Source organism: Tenrec ecaudatus, chromosome 1 (genome assembly GCF_050624435.1).
Source record: "Tenrec ecaudatus isolate mTenEca1 chromosome 1, mTenEca1.hap1, whole genome shotgun sequence".
In the NCBI taxonomy this organism is placed as follows: domain Eukaryota; kingdom Metazoa; phylum Chordata; class Mammalia; order Afrosoricida; family Tenrecidae; genus Tenrec; species Tenrec ecaudatus.
In genome coordinates this window covers 126,748,823-126,760,939 of record NC_134530.1, presented here as the reverse complement: position 1 = coordinate 126,760,939, position 12,117 = coordinate 126,748,823, and the positions used below count along the sequence as shown (strand labels likewise).

The 12,117-nt window shown below is 45.3% G+C and overlaps 1 pseudogene; it reads right to left on the bottom strand.

Moving 5' to 3' along the window:
- Nucleotides 1-10,301: 10,301 nt before the first annotated feature.
- LOC142436935 (midkine pseudogene) lies at nt 10,302-10,722 on the bottom strand (annotated as a pseudogene).
- Nucleotides 10,723-12,117: the final 1,395 nt, after the last annotated feature.

Here is a 12,117-nt window from a genome sequence, read left to right as displayed (position 1 = left end):
GCTTGGTAGGAGGCTTGAGATTGGGGCAAACTTTTGCCCAGTGACCATCTCGACCACATTTGAAGTAGGCTCCTGGAGGTAGGTGCTGGCTCCCCTGGGGAGTGCAGCGATGGACGGGATTACCTGCTGGCCTTAGGGCTGCTACCAGGGCTTGGGAATGGAGGCTAACCATCTGTTGGACCCTCGCCTGGTGAGTGACCTCAGCCGTCTCCTCTCAAGCATTGAAAACTTTAAATACCATGTTTGCCAGATCCTGTATAGGGGTTTCAGGGCACTCCTCAGCCTTTTTCAGCTTCTTTCTGATGTCAGGGCTGACTGAGAGATGAAGTGAGAGGCTAAGATAGAGGCCCCGCTTTTAGACCCTGGGTCTAAATGAGTGTACTTTGTGAGGGCCTCCTGGAGGCAGTTAAGAAAAAGAGCAGGATTCTCATATGCATTTTGTGTAACTTCTCTCAGTTTGTCATAGTTTACAACCTTGTTGGAGACTGTTTACAGACCTCTGATGAGGTACCTGAGCATGAGGTTTCTATGAGGAAGGTCAGACCCCCGGCTGGGCTGGTAATTCCAACTGGGGTCCTCTAGTGGGATGGCATGTGCCCCCAAGGGGACACTTGGGTCAATAGCGTGGTTTTTGTCTGCTAGCTGGCGGCCGGCATCAGATACCTGCGCATGTTCCTCGGAGGTGAGGGTGGAAGCAAGGATCACTTGGATGTCATGCCAGGTTAAATCATACGCTTGGGAAATGTAGGTAAATTCTTTAATAAACTTAGAGGGGTCTGCCGGGAAAGAGCCCAGGCAGGTCTCTATCTGTCACAGGTCCTGTAAGGAAAAAGGGACGTGGAATCGAACGAGTCCCTCTACATCTGCAACCTCTCTTAATGGACAAAGGGCAGCGGGAGTGTTGTGGGAGTGGGTTTGAGAGGCAACCGCTGAGGACAGGGGAGAGCTATCGTGCGGGTGAGACTGATAGAGCGGCAGGAGCGGCGCACTGAAGAGCTCTGCTGGCTCTTCAGGGGTTTGAATGGCAGGTTCCTTCTGCTGAGGGGATTATGCTAACAGTATTTGGCGGGTGGAACAATGGCTACAGAGGTCAGGGCGGGAATGCAAGTCCAAAAAAGCCTGCACATAGGGGACTTCAGAATCCTTACGAGTCCTCCTGCAGAAATTCTCCAGGTCCTGTAGAACGTTGAAATAGAAAGTGCCAGTTGGAGGCCAATGTGACTGATTGTCAAGCTGGTATTGGGGCCAGGCAACTTGGGAGAGAAAATAAGTCTTTTCTTTCGCAAGGTTTGAGTATACCCCAGGCTAGAGAAGTTTTTTAAGAGACAGCCCAGTGGAGTCAATGGGTCAATTTTGGACTGCCCAGCGCCCATGGTGAGAGTAAGAGGGAGGAGAAGACAAAGAGATTCAGCTTACAGACATTGCAGAAGTGTGAATAGGAAACACACAGACAGGTGAAACATTCCTAAGCTAACCCTCTGAGGGTTAGTCTAGTCTGAGGCGGCAGCTGCTGCAAGGCCTATTGCCAACAGTCCTGTTAGCAGTGGGACCGTTAGAAAGTGAATGCCAGCGCAATAGGCAAAAGGCCAAACGGAAAGAGGGAGAGGAAGTGAGCAGAGACAAGATTTCGACTTTCTTGGTGATCGGGACCAGGCAGGAGGCACCCAATTGTCCCCAAGTGAGTCCTGGCTGGGATGGCAGTGAAGGATGGAGGGAGGGATTGGCAAAACGTCTCAAAAACAATCACTCCCCAACGGAAGGAGAATTCCCGGTGCAGCCGCGTCTTGGGCGGGAAGATTCTGGAGGAACTCAAAAGCTGAAACCAAGTCCGGAAGGAGTAAGAGGGAGATAGAGAGAGGGAGTGCGGGAAAGGGAGAGAGGGAGTGCAGGAGAGGGAGGGGAGTGAGGGAGAGAGAGAGACTCACCCGGGCAGCCATAGACTGGGTTTGAACACGTCCATGCGTGGAAGGCAAGGAGATAGGGGGGCTCTCAGGGGACCCCCAAAGGAGGGGGGCCTCACACCTATTCCGGACGCCGCGCCTAAAGGTCCTGGAGATTTAGGGGAGATAGGGGACTCTCAGGGGACCCCCAAAGGAGGGGGGAGCCACAAACCTCTCTCGGGTTTTTGGCGCCAAAATATAAGGTTTAATTGGACATGAAAACAGAATCATAGATCCAATTAACGAAGTTTTAGAAGCAGGCTTTATTGAGAAGCTTGCGGGCGGGTTCAGCAACTCAGGGTATTGAGCTATTGAAGCTGCGCCAGAAAAAATCCTGGCGGCATTTTATGCCCACTGCTGGCATGCACAGCCAGGGAGGATCATAGGCTGGGGAGGATCTGCACACACAGGTGCTTCAGAAGGGAGAAGGTTGTTAATTTTATCTATATGTCAGGGACGGGTGAAGTGACCATTTCTTCAGCCAACATTCTGGCTTTGGGATGAGCTGGTTCCAGGAATTTGGGGTTGAGCAGGGGAGGGGAGGTTGGTTAGGGGTCAGACTTGAGAGCTAAGCTAGAGGTGCAGGACTCAAAATGGAGTCTGTTGTGCCAAGACCAGACAATAATATCCTGTATGACTCCAAGTAGCATTCTGAAAATTTCTTTCTGTGGCAGCTCAATGCCTGCTTCTTCTATGTATGTCATTATCTTCAGGACATCTTCTGCCGTTGCCTTTTGTTTCTCCCGTTTTTTTCATTGAGGTCGTTGGGCTGATGGCTGTTTGTGTTGCATTGTTTTAGAGGAGCCAGGTGCCATTTTCCAGGGAGTTGAAGAGCACTGGCTCTCTCTGGGATACTTGTAGGAGTGCTTCTTTGAACTGCCAATGTTGGATTGGGGAAAGGAATGCGAGCTCACCTTGGGCACACGGAAGAATTACAACCAGTTGAGATGCAAACATGGCAAAAGGAGTTTATTTCTTTTCTAGCTCAAGCTAGAGCTTTCTTCCCTCCACTGCCCAGCACAGCAGGACCCAGCGTTCAAAAGGGAATCAGCCCCGAGTTCTTTATTCCCTGGGCTTTTATGGGGCTAGGGCCCGGGGGCAGTCCAGTGTTGCTGTTCTTTAAACTTATTGGAGAAAACTTCTGGCATCAGCGCCGTCCAGTGGTGGTTGGCAAGCAGTTTCGCGCGTATTCTCTTGACTGGTCAATTGGGGATGGTGGTCGCTGCTCCCTACTGGTCAGTCTGGGACAGGGGATGCCTTCTCTGACAGAATTACCTCAGTGTCCAGGAATCTGAAATTAGAACTTAAGCCTGCCCCAGAATTTGGTTTTATACGGCCTGCCATGGTGCTGGTGCCGGCAGTTGTAAACCAGGACCCCACGCCTATAGCTTATTTCACTATGAAATTAACCTACCAATTTATTCTCCTGTGGCTTCCCTCTCAGGGGAGTGACCCAGAAGGTTTGCCTGCTTTGGTGTTGCCGAGGTTGGGCAGAGGTTCCTGCAGTAGCTTGGAGCATTGGTGAGTGTTGGCGGAGCTGCCTTATGCCCCCAGGCACACAGGCAGGAATTCCCCAGTAAGAAGTTGAGCAGAGTATCCTCTGGTGGAGGTCGGCAAGGCCTTTTCCAAACCTCGGGCTAGCTACACAGTGTGGAGCTCACCTAGCTGGGTGTGGTTTGCCCTAGGCTAAGGGGAGTGGTCTGGAGGTTAGCAGTAGAGTGTGAGAGACCAAGAAGGAGACAAAGAGGAGAAAAAGAAGTTAGCAAACCTGCTGAGCCTGTGGGGGGTGGGGAAGGGGGGTATATAGTGAAGAGATGGAAACCAAGCAACAATGTAGCTGAGTCAAGATCCCCACCAGTGGAGCTGCAAGGGTTTAGTCCCTGCTCCAAGGCAGCAGTGGCAAGCTGTGACTGTGTTGAGAAAAGGCCCCTGCGCAGCCCTCCAAGACCGAGGGGTGTACAGAGAGGAGCTGCAAGGATGCAGTCCCTGCCTCCAGGCGGGTGCTGGCAAACTGTGGCTGTGTTGAGACCAAGCTGCCCTACAGGCTCCAAATGGTACTGGCTTCAGCAGAGACAGTGGCTGGGCCAAGGTCAAGCCCCAGCCAGCATCTACTAAGGTAAGCCAAAAGCCCCCAGCCCCTCAAAACCCTGTGGGTCTGTGCCTACTTATCTTTATGGTGCTCCTCCTGTGTTCCAGCAGTGTTGAATTTCCCTCTAAGCAATTCTCCTGGGCTGAATTCTTCAGTCTTTCTGGTATGTGTTACTCTGTCGCCATCTTGCCAGAAGTACCCGTTCTCTCACTTTTTCTAGACGGTGGGAAGCAGAGGAATACAGTGATTCACAGAGCAAACGTGGAAGCTGGAAAGAGGTTCATGGAACAGGCAAGATGTAGGCACTATCAGGGAGGAGCAAGAGTGGATGCCTTGAGGAATCAGAATAGGTGCTAATTTTAATGATAAAGTGGAAACTATGAGCAAGCAGATGTTATCAAGTAGAAAAGAGGTAAATAAAGGGCAAGCACAGCCTAAGTACTGTGTATTTTTAGTTTTCCTACAAATATATTCATGAAGATAGTGGACCATATAAGGGGCACAGTTATGAAATACATCTTAGACATAAAGACCTAACAAAACACCTTAAAGGTACAAGTTGCTGGGCCTGACAGAGCAGGTCCTTAGTGTTCAGGGACATCAAATGAGTTGGCATAACCTAGTTCATAAAGAAAATGCCTACAGCCTCATTTGGTTTGTGGAGAATGGGGACTTAAAAGCTCATGAACAGTCATCTAAGGTACAATTTTTGGTCTCTCTCCAACCAGAGGATAGGGGGGTGGGCAAAAATCAAAACACACATGGAAACAATTAGTTCAGCGGGCTAATAGACCACACAACTGTCTCCACAATCCAGCTACCATGACCAACTCCTCTGACAAGGATCATGTTAGAAGGCCCTGAATAGAGTGGGACAAAAGTCATAAAAGATGCCAGGCTTACTGGCCAGATAGTGACTGGTGGGAAACCCTCCACCCCCACCCCCAGCCTCTAAGACTATGGTTGCTAACTTTCAGGTCTGGGACTGAACTCATCTCCATGTTACAATGATCAATTACTGGAGAACGGAGAGGCCACATTTATCCGAGGACCCAGTTGAGAGCATCAGGAGAGAAGGAGGAATGGAAGCAGAAGCAAAGAGATCAAGTGTGATCTGTGATAGTACATTCTGATTGCAATGGTCGAATCAGAATGTGTCTGCATTATTGAACATAAAACTATGATCTGCTCTGTAAACCTTCACCTAATTCACAACCCAAAGTTAAAAGAGAAAGAAGGAGAACAGCCTAAGTGCTGACGCAGGTAGACTCCAAGAATTGCAGGTAAGTGGGGTAGTGAGGTTCCTGGGGCGCCCATAGAGTGAGGAGCCATGAAAGCCTGCTGCTCTCATGTGCCTCCACCCAAACACCAGCTACCACTTCCAGGACTCTGACAGAACATTCAAGGGTTTCTGTATATGAATGCCCCCCAGAAAGCCCAAACCCACCTTCACTGATATGAACCCAAATGGTCAACAATTACTTTAACACAAAGATAGGGATTTAAAAAGCCAGGAGAACCAGGTTAATGCAAATGGAACAACTAGAACAAAAATAATAATGTTCATGAGCTGTGAAGATGGTAACCAGTGGCACTGAACGACTTATGTAGCCTTGTTAAATAGAATCCCGAACTTCGGTGTAAACTTCAAGGAAAAACAATAACTTTTTTTAATAAAGGGGAAAATAAGAAAGAAAGGGAAACCTATCATAGCAGCTATTAATCAGATTTCCTTTATGTTACTTATTCCATCATTTGTAGGTAGGAGTCTGAGAGGTTGACGTGCAGTGGATTACTTGATAAAGTCCTTCTAGTCAGTCTTTAGAGTCTCACCAAACAAGTAGACAGGACTATGCAAATGGAATGTCTGTGCCCACCAAGGAGATCGGATAGCTTACTGATAATATAAGTAAATTACCTGACATTCTTGGGGGATGGCTATGCAAGTAAAGTGGATTAAACTGAACTGAGGAAACTGGTCCATTTCCCCCATCCACCATGCTTGAAAGACTGGAGGAAGAAAGACAAGACTTTCTACTCCTATAAAGCATTACAGTCTCAGAAACCTATAGGGGCAACTCTATCCTGTCTGTTCTATAGGGTCACAATGAGTCTGAATTGACTTGATAGCAGTGAGTTTGGTTTTGGTTTTGGAGGCTTGAAAGAGAGCAAATTTCAGAGCAGAGAGGGGATCTCGCAACAATCAAGAAAGAAGAGCCAGGCATGGAGCATATCCTTTGGACCCAGAATCCTTTGGGCCTGTAAGAACCTCATCGTAGACTGACAAAGCAAGTAGATAGAGCTGTAACCCCTGAGATGGCTCGATATGACAGGAAGCAGTGGAGGAGAAATTGGAGCAGCAGAGGTTGTGTAACCAAGAGACCAGCAGGCAATGGTGCTTCCAGGCCAAGGAGAGAGCAGGCTGAGAGTCAAGTGTATTTGGACGAGACTTTGGACCAGCAGGCAGAGCGTGATGCCTTTCGGCACTCATTGGCAGAGCTAAAGAGCTTTTTAGCACTTGCTCAAGCACATAAGAGGCTATGGAGTCATGATGCCAAGAAAAGGAGGGCCAGAAAGATGTGTGCTTGTGGGCACAACTAAGAAGTAGCTGTCCTCATGGGGAGAGGAGGGGCAGCAGGGAGGGGGAACTGATCGCAATAGATAGGGCTGCATAACCCCATGCGAGGGGAAGAAACAATGGAGGTGAAGCTGAAAGGGATACATCGGCGGATGAAAGATATGGCGAAATGATAATAATAATGATAACATACAATATCATTTGGGTTCCAGGGGGGTAGGACAGGGGAGGGAGGGGATAATGAGGAGCTGATATCAAAAATTTCAAGAAGAAAGAAAATATTATGAAACTTACGGCGGCAGCAATTGTGCAATTGTTTGATCTAGTTGAAGCATGAATTGTTACAATATCTGTAAGAGCTCTCTATAAAATGATGAATTTTTTAAAAAGCAGCAGCAGCAGCTGTCCTGACCCAAGAACAAGATCCTGAGTTATTTCTGATGCTTAATTGTAACTGTTACTTCCCTAACAAACCCCACAATTGTGAATATTATCTGTGAGCTCTCTGTGGCCTTCACAGCGAATTGTGGAACCCGGTAAAGAAGTCAAAACTGTGGTGGCAGGACAGTTGATGTCACAATTGGCTCCAAAGAACAGTGTAGGATGGAGGCACGTCTGAACACTGCCTCACCAGAATGAGCCTTGGGCTGTTGACCTTGATTCTGTTTTCCCCTGGTGAAGCTAGAGAAAGTAAGGTGGTGCCTCCACACCATTTCTACCCAAGGGTGGAAATTAAACTGGTGCAGAAAAGTACAATAAAAAGAAACAATTATTGTGAAAGATAATCTGTTGGAAACCACTAAGAACAGGATGGTTTCATTTGAAGAAAAAAAAAAAAAGCAGAGCACGTTAGTAGATAGAAGTAGCTTTAGTAAGACCTTTACCACTACTGAACCAATACCACTTCATCATCGGGCTAAAGAAGTCCGCTCCAAAGGTAGAAGACGGTTGTCTTTGCCACAGCCTTCCAAGTACAGCCAGAGACAGAGATGGATGTGTGGTTGGTTGATGTGGGAAAGTGACATATCACTTTTGGATATGAAATGAAGTATCAAGGTGAAAACGGAGTGTGGCTATCTCTAAAAGTAATTTGTTTACACAACCCCAAAGAATCTTTTGGAAATCATTATTAAATATCCTTCATGGGTTGACATATCCCTCAAGGGATGAAAGCATGTATTCTTAGGCTTCTGTCTCTCTCTGGACCTTAACTGCCACACAGGGAGCAGGCTCACAGAGGCATGTTGCATGTCAACATGCGAGAAGACCTGGCAAAGTTAGTAGACGCCCGAGAGGTCTTGATCATGGTAGCGTATCTCAACTTGAAGCCCAGGAGGACTTGAAGTACTGCAGAAGAGATGACAGGCACAAAGGGGCCTGTCCCTCTTGTTCCCATCAGACTGCAGTGGTACCAGGAAGATGGATTCTTGAAGGACACTTACAAAGAGAGGCTTGACTAGTGAGACACCAAAGGTCCTTCATTTCTACTCTCTGGAATTATGTTCAGACGTCAAAACAACTAACTTGTCCATAGCTTAAACTCGTGCCAAATGTCTCGTGCATGAGAAAACTGAACAGTGAAAAACAAGACAGAACAATAAATGATACATTTGAATTGTGGTGCCAGGGAAGGATGTGGCATATACTGTGAGCTGCTAGAAATACAAACTGTATTAACATAGTGATTTAAATTCACTGAAGTTGATCTAATTTAGGGTTTAAAGAAGGAATTTAGGCCGACAATTCAAGTAAAATGATCATTTTTAAATCTTTGGACCTCATCTTATCTCTCTTTATATTTTAGATCAATGCTTTGTTTCTTATTTAGTGTATATAAAATATTTTCATGTTGTATGAAACACTATTTAGAATGTGGCCTTCCTGTGTGCTTGTTTTCTCACTTTTACACATTGAACTACATGATTAGGGTCCAAGTAAGATGTTTCAATTAAAGACTGAGCATAAAAGACACAGGGGAGCCTACCCAACAATGTCATAGGCGATCTAAAAAGCCCAGTAGTGATCATCATTATGGAGCCGTGCAGGGACCATAATTTCCAAGGAGATGCCACTTCTCATAACGGTGATGTCTGAGCTCCGGAGCCAACCCTTGCTCCCCCACTTGAGAATGTGAGACCTTGACTAATCACCGGCCTTTATGAATTTTAGATTCCCCACCTGTGAAATGGAAAATTGTAATCATACTCTTTCATAAAGTCGTTGTGGTTTGGAAACTGCTCTGAAGTTTTACAAATTGAACGCATCTCTGTAAGCACACTGTGATGAAGAAATCTTTCCTTGGCTCCCCGTGGTGTTCCCTTCCCATCCCTCTGTCCCAAGATGACTGTCCATCCTGTTGTCCAACAGCTAGATTATCTCTGCTGATCTTGTTCCTCCTGCCAATGGAACCACACAATGTGTTCTACTTTGTATCTGACTTCTTTCTGTCACATTATGTTCTGAGATTCATTCATTCATTAAACTGGTGCATAAAAATACTATAAAAAGAAAACATTATTGTGAAAGATAATCTGTTGGAAACCACTAAGAACAGGATGGTTTCATTTGAAGAATGAAATTTTCAATTTTCAGTAGTTCAATCACGTGACTGTATCCATGTATGAACATTCCACAATGTATGAATCCACAATAGTTCACCATGTATCCATTGAGTTATTGATTTATCTTTGATGTTTAAATAGAAAAAAACCCACAAAATTTAGATAAGTGTTCTTTAGTCTGTGAACCTTGAACCAGACTGGTCACACTCAGACTTAATTTAAAAATTTTTTAAATAAAATAATGAAATACAACAGAAAAAGAATATATTAATATCACTCATACAGGTATCAAGGGTGGTTTGTGAAATTGTTGTTGCTAATTGATGAACCTCAATGTATGTATGTGTGTGTACACAGTTGAGTAAATGTATTTCTCACGTGGATCAAGAGTCCAGGTCCTGGGGCTTGGCTGATCCTCTAGCAAATTGTTATCCAAGTAATCTAGAGTGTTGTACCTGAAATGATGCAACACTTGGTGTGCAGAAGAGGATCACTCTGCTCTTGACTCAGAGGGTGAGGACTCACTCTCTGAAAGAATTGAGCAAACGGTGTGGTGACCAGAGTCAGCCAGATGCCAGGTCAGCTGTAGACAAGCTTCAACTGTGGGAACATAGAGATCTCAGTTGGATTCAGGGAAATATTGTATGACCACTATGGGAGCCTCAGCTGGAAATTAGATGGACCTAGCTTTTTAAGAAATTTATTTTAGCTGTGTATTGTGAATTCAGTGAGGGTTAACAGAGCAGATCAGTTTTCTATTCAGCAATTTAATCACATTTTATGTCATGCCATTGGTTGCAATGTCCATAATGTAACATTATTTATACAACTTATTTTTAATATTAAGAGGAAAAGCTTTTATTGGGGGGGAATGGTTTGTTTCTTAGTAATGGCACCATCGTCCAAAGGAGGGCGGGGAGTATGTGTGAATGAAATACCTTTGGGAGGAGCCTGGAGGTTTCCAGAAACTCCAGTCCCTCTCCATATTGAGTGTGCGTGTTGGCGGGGAGGGGTAAGAGTTAGGTGTCAGTGACAAAGCTAATGAATGACAGATATAGCTGGTGGGTTATATCCCCAGAAGGGGAGTCTTTGGGAAGGTGAGGCCAGGAGATGCTGACATCCAGGCCTGGCTTCTAGTCCTTCCCCTTCCCTTTCTTGGCTTTGGCCTTGGAGGCGCAAGGCTTCATCATGCAGGCGGTCTCCTGGCACTGGGCATTATACTGTGCCTTCTTCAGGGTGCTCTGGCAGGCTTTGGTACCTGTGCCAGCAGCCACACACATCCCAGCTCTCAAACTTCTTCTTGCAGTTGGCTCCAAATTCCTTCTTCCACGTACAGGTTATTCTGCACTGGATGCGCTAGGTTTGGGTCCTTCATGGGCCCTCCTGGAAGCCCACGCCACAGTCCTTGCTGCTGAGGGTGCAAGACCCCCAGGTCCACTCAGCTCTTTTGCTGCCTAGAGCACCCTTCTTCACCCCCCCCCTTTTTTTGGCCACCGTAGAAGTGAGCACCAGGAGAGCAAGGAGGTTGCAAAAGAGGTAGGCTCATTGCTGCATCAGCTGGAAGTTTCTCTCTGGGGGATCCCTCAGGCCCACGACCCCCACCCTGCCACCAGTCCCCAAGTCAGCAGTGGTGGCAGGGGAAGCCGGAGGTCACCAAACCCGACCACATGCCCTGCCTGCTCACTCGTTCACTCCACATACACAATGCTCTTTCCTGTTTCCATCCCTCCTTCTTTTATGACCCTTCTGAATATTGCCAATAAATACTGCTCTTTTAATTTCAAATGGTTGATTGCTCTCAAGATACCAATAAACTCACAAAACACATACAACTACAGTACAAGTACAGTAACAAATATGCATCTATCAATAATGTTACTTAAGATGTCAGTGGAGTAAATGCACCAATTAAGAGCTAGAAAGTAGCCAATGGGATGAGAGACAAAGACCCGTCAATATGCTACCTACACAGGATACACTTTCTTCTCAAAGACGAAAATGGACTAAAAATCAAAAGATGAAGAAAAATTTACCAACCCAATGATTACCATAACAAAGCAGGACTGGCAATATTAATACCTGATAAAAATAGACTTCAAGGCAGGTAGCATAATGAGAGACAAGAATAGACAAGTAAAGTAATGGTAGAACAAGAAGACATAACTGTAGAACACATTATACACTCCCAATGAAGACCCTCAAAATCAATCAATCAAGCCGTCACATAATTGAAGGGGGAAATAGACAGCTCAGCAATAATAGTAGACTTCAGTACACCACTGTCAAGGAAAGACAGATCATCAGGAAAGAAATTCAGTAAAGAAACAGAAGAGATAAGCAACACCATCAACCACCTTGAACTCCTAGACATCTACAGAGTACTCCACTGGATAATGACACAGAATACATTCTTCTCCAGCACACATGGTAGATACTCTGGAATAGACCACAAAACAGTATTAATAAATTTTAAGACTATTGAGATACTACAATCCATTTTTTCAGACTATAATGCAATAGAACTAGAAATCAGCAAGAGAAAGAACAAGAACATAAAGTGAAACATAAAGACTATACAATATACTACTTAACAATGACTGGGTAATGGATCAAATACGGGAAGGAATTAACATTTGTGACACAGAAAATCCAGTAATCAGAAGGCAATTATAGCAATCAACACACAGATTAAAAAAATAAACCCCAAATCAATAGTATAACATCTCCAACAACTAAAACACAAACAAAATAAATTCAACCAACAAGAGAAAAGACAGCATAAGAATTAGATTGAAACTGTGGTAGGAATTGTACAATACTGCTTGGTGTGGTTGAACTATGGAATGATATGATATCTGTATTAACTCCCAAAAGAATGGTTTTGGGGGGAAAAACAGAATTAGAGCAGAAATAAATTAATTGGAAAATAGTAAAGCAATATAAAAGCTC